Source organism: Mesoplodon bidens, assembly GCF_964165515.1.
Source record: "Mesoplodon bidens genome assembly, chromosome: 1".
Lineage (NCBI taxonomy): Eukaryota > Metazoa > Chordata > Mammalia > Artiodactyla > Ziphiidae > Mesoplodon > Mesoplodon bidens.
The window spans coordinates 186,480,027-186,485,188 of NC_138176.1; the positions used below are offsets into that span (position 1 = coordinate 186,480,027).

A 5,162-nucleotide genomic window follows, 5' to 3' on the forward strand; every position below is an offset into this window, starting at 1 on the left:
AGCATTCATTACATTTGCTATCACATCACCACATTATTGCAATTCCAGAGACTGAGTCATTTCACTTCTTCAAGAAAAACTACATTGACACAGTTACTGAAAGCTTTCAGTAATAGGGAGAAAAAAAACCTTATTTCAACACAGAACAGAATGTTCAGGATCCTATATTTAATAAAAATATCAACAAACAGGGTACCATCTTGGTCTATAAATGATGTTCTCCACAAGGGACTTACAAGTGTTTTTAAAACACAACTAAGGGGACATTGGTGAAAGTTTCTTTGACAAATTTTTAAAAAACCTGTTAGTAGTTTTGCCATAAAACTGATTTAAGGTGCTTGTTTTTTTTTTCAGAAACATTTAGAACAATCCAACACTTGGTATTAATACTCAGATCAGCACACTGTGCTAAAACATAAGAGCAACATTTTATAGACTAGCTGCAATTTTCACTAGCTGTGTTCACCAACCGTTTAACAGAATTGTAGTGTTCTCCTAAGCCATATGCATGTCTCATATAAACAATTATTAATGGGTTTTTGGGATATTCTTCACCAACTACAAGAGGAGGAGAATCTGCCTGTATTATCTCTATTGGTGTTCGTAAAATGTGAGACAGGTCTCTTAGCTCAAGCTGACCTCCCCATGCAGCGGTGTTTATATCATCACAGTACTTTCCAAACTCTTCTGAAGTATACATATCTCCTGTATTAGGATTTGTTAAAAATGGCAGAAAGTCTTCCACGTGGTTTTGCATATAGTCAGCAGTCTGACATCTTAAGGCAGCCACAGTCAGACTGCAGTCCTGTTATTTCAGTTGATCTGCAATGGCTCTGTACATACAGTTGCCATCAGATGGAATCTGTTTAATTTTCAACTGTCTAGCTGCCAATATTTGAGCAAGTTTTTCACTTTCTACATGTCTGGCCCCAGTTAAGTTTTCAATTTCAGCTTCAGTTATCCTTTCTTCCCTCTCCTTTTCCAGTGCAGCATTTTTGTCCCGTCTCTCTTGTGCTTTTGATATCTGAAACGGCTGATTCTCAAGAACCAAGTTTGAAATATTGACAGCAACAGAATCTATTTTACTCTCCTTAGAAGTCAGCTTCAATTGCTCCAGCTTCTCTTTATGTTTCTGTTCCATTTCTGCTTCTAACTTAGCAACATCTTCAGTAAGTTCCTTCCTCCTCTTTTTGTCAGTATTGGGGACAGCATTCTTCATACCCTGAACTTTGGCTTGCAACTACTTCTCTTTGCGATGCCTTCTCACCAGCTGTTCCTCCTCATCAAGCTCCTTAGTCAAGACTGCCTCCATGACGACTAGGTAACCCGCTCCCCATTTCTTTTAAATTGCACTTTATCTCTGTGTCTGTTTCTACTCTCCCTCTCCTCCAGTGTAACCACATTTGTTAAATGTGGTTCATAAAATATATATCTCCTCATGTTACATGCTTAAAATCCTTCCTTGGGCTCCTATGACCATTAAAATCCAAATCCTCATGTGCCAAACAAGAGCTTTAACAATGAAGCCTCATTTTATCTTTATAGACTTGGGCTTACAATTGTCCCTGTGTCCATTTTTATATTCTATATGATGCATTTTATTTGGTATTCTCTTCTTACTTTCAGTATTAAGTGGACAAATTCCCACTGATTCTCTAATATTCTGCCCAGATATTTCTGTGAAGTTTTTCTTGACATTCCTTTTTCCCATTTCCCTCTGGGGTTGTACAGCATCACAGCCCTGTTGTGTGTGTGTGTTATATGTATGCATTTATAACTGTAATCGTTCCCTTATAGATTTGTCTCTGCTGCTAAATTGACGAATTTTGCCATTTACGTCTTTAAAATTCCTATGCTTAGTTGGTCCCATAGTAAATGTTATTATCTATTTTGAATGAATGAATGAGAGATGAAGTAGCCAGCCACCCCAGACTAGAAGATGAATCTTCTTCTGCAATTCACTATATCTATACCTTGGATATAAATTTTTAGAGTTTTAGAGGGTATGAAAACTATATCAACAATTTCCTGTCTAAAATGAGTGTTTCTTCACAGATTGCTTTTCCATGTGGTCATTATTAAACACACCAGTCAAATGTGTTTTGATTCACACACCAGTCAAATTTAGTCAGACTCATTGTTTTTGTCACTGGCAAGAATAAACTTTAAATTTTCTCCTCAGAATAATATTTTACACCCAGAAATTATGATCTCCAGGAATAAAGTTTCTTACATCATTTAGCGTTGATTCTCTTCCATATAGGTCTTGGCTGAGTTTGGTTTCCAATATGGGACTCATGTTCAAAGCTAGAGGGAGCACTGGGTTCAAACTATAAAATAAGTGAGTGATTACAGAAGGATGATTACCAGGGTAGTGTTTGTGTGGGTGTGTCTATGCGTGTGTGTGTGTAGTGTGTATTCTGATGGTCCACTTCCGGCATTAACAGGGCTATAAAAACATCTTGTACAGCATCTTTTTGGACCAAACATTGTTTCACTGTCTCTGCCTGAAAACTATGGAAAGTTGTCTGTTTTGCACATTAGTACAGGATGTGATAAATTGGTTTGGGTTACTGTTAGTTACTTCTCATTATTCTCCTATCCCCAAATTATTCAATTCAAGCCGAGCTATTGCTCCTGATACTTGACTATGAAATTATGGATATATCACATGGAGAAAGAAGTTACCCACAAGGCTTAAAAAAATAGATCCTCAATTTTAATACTTGTCAGAAGTATTAGCACTGATATTGTACATTGCTGTTTAAGTAAGGCACATATGTCTGTGTCCATATAATATAAATGTGACTTGACCCAGAAAACTATTCCTCCTGGAAAATATGTACAATATCTGCCAAAAAGGCACTTGGATACTTCGTTTTGTCAAGACTTATTTCTCTTCTTGGGCAAGATTTGAAACCAGAGCCATGAGCATTTACACTGGTCAGTAATTCCCAGAAACATTTTTGGAAATGACACAGAGAATTGCCTTCAGCCTCAGCCCCTTTCCATTTGGCTAATTTTCCTGCACCTGTTAGAATAGTTCTGCGTGCCAAGTGGCCTCCATGCTCTCCAGATATTTTGTCTCAGTCTGCAGAATCATGACTCTGTGCATGGTTAAAACAGAGATATGTCCCGCCAGAGCTTGGCTTTATTTTTCAGTGCCCTTGGTGCTCTAAACTGGACTAAATGTTTAGTGGTGAGAGGTTTTATGTTATAGATGGGTGCTGCTCTGATAAGACAAAACTCTGAGTCTCTGGTATAATTCTGTTTTATTCTTTTAATGACTGCTGTAGCAGGAATGAGTTCAGCCACAAATAACAGAAAATATGACAAAGAGTGGTTTAAAAAGAGGAGATTTCATTTTTCTTGCACAGTCAGAAACCTAGGGGTAAGCAGTCCAGACCAGCACAACAGGGACCCAGAATCTCCTTCCACTGAGTTATCTTGACATATTGTCTTTTGTCCTCATACTTTCCAGATCGTCATCACCAGATGGCTATTACCCTCCCAGGCTTCCAGTTCCAGCCTTCATGTCTCAGCGTTGAAGAAGGGGAAGGGGAAAAGGGCAAAATGTCTTTCTTCTAGTGTATCTTTGTCTTTTTAATTAGGAAGGAAGAGACGGTCTCCCCTGAGACTTCTGCCTACATCTCATTGGCCTGAATTGGGATACCTAGCCATCCCTAGCTTCAAGAGATGTGGAGAGTAGATTTTACACTCAAAGTCAGGATCTGTTAGTAAGGAAGACTGGGGTAGTGTGTTTTGGGTGGGCACAGCTGTATAACATTCCAGTGTGTGTGATAGCTCCCATTAGTAGGTCTTTGGACCTACCCTCTACCTGTCTTCATTCTGCTCTCTGCGCCAGGGCTTGGTCTATCTGACTATGTTCAATAGGCCCCCATTCTTTCTATGTCAGGTTCTCTAGAAACAGATCCTGAGATGGGGGTTTGAGGACACATGATATATCAAGAGAGTGCTTTCAGGAGAAAGCAGCAGGGGAGGCAGATAGAAGGAGCCTCAGAAGAATGTGGTTTCATGTGAAATCTAGCTTGGTACAATTCCAGGATCCCAGGGGGAGCTTTGGAGCATAAATTATGACACAGTCTTTTCCAACTTGAGTCAGGGGAGCAGGGTTTTTGTAGCACCTCCACAATCAGTCACAGAGGATTTGTAACTCCCAGGAGCCTCCAGGTAAGGTGACCTCAATCACCCAAAGGTAATTCATTTAAGAAGGGTGCGGGGGTTAGCCTTTAGCAGAAGCACCTGCAACAGCTGGTGAATGGACATGCCAAGCAAATCCTTGAGAGGGATTTCAGTGCTCTGGGCTGCAACCAACAGCTTCTACATGAGCTTGCTGGCTTCCCTTGGATTTGACCAGTGGGGAGGTAGAGCGTGCTATCAGCAAGAAGGAGGAGAGAGAGGTCAAGGTGTTTATTCCCTTGGCTTCCTCCTTGCTGAATTTCTTCCTAAGAACTCTCCAGTATATAAGAAAATGTCAACTCAAAACTGATAAACAGTTAGATTCCATTTTGAAAAGACATGAGGTGCACTAGAAGAATTAAGCTAATAAACAAAAAATTCTCAAACAGTGAATCATGGACTTTCATAGATAATAAAAATAATTTTGAATTTGTTCTCCTCATAGTTACTGGTTACAGAAAAACCAAAACAAATATTTCACTTTCTAAATGATTATTTTTTTAATTTAGAAAAAAGTTTTCACCCTAAATTGTAAGGAACTGCATATAAAATGTGCAACAACAAAAAAACATTCCTTTAAAATGTATGGAAGACATGAGGACATGGAAATATTTGCATGGCTATGAAGAAGATTCACATATAAATAATTCCCAAACTGATTTCTATAGAGACTGTTTTCCAAACATTACAGATCAACTATAGTCCTGACTGAAGAGAGATCTGAAAAAAATATATATAGCAAGATACTACATTTGAAATTTTAAAATAATATCCTAGTACTGAAAAAATTTAAAGCAGAACTTAAATATGGTATAGACCTAGTTACTGCTTTAAGAAGAGGTAAAATTGCTGTAAAGGTGATAGTGATTTATATGCTACATTTAAAATATTTTGCAATAATTTCTATAATAATTTATTATATATGACCCAGTTACAGAGTTTAAAAGTGATTTGTAAAATTC

The 5,162-nt window shown here is 38.1% G+C and overlaps 1 pseudogene across 1 annotated transcript; it reads right to left on the reverse strand.

Moving 5' to 3' along the window:
* Nucleotides 1-375: 375 nt before the first annotated feature.
* On the reverse strand, nt 376-1,312 carry LOC308615339 (deubiquitinase OTUD6B-like; annotated as a pseudogene). Its single transcript has one exon. The product of its transcript is annotated as a deubiquitinase OTUD6B-like (transcript).
* Between the last annotated feature and the right edge of the window lie 3,850 nt (nt 1,313-5,162).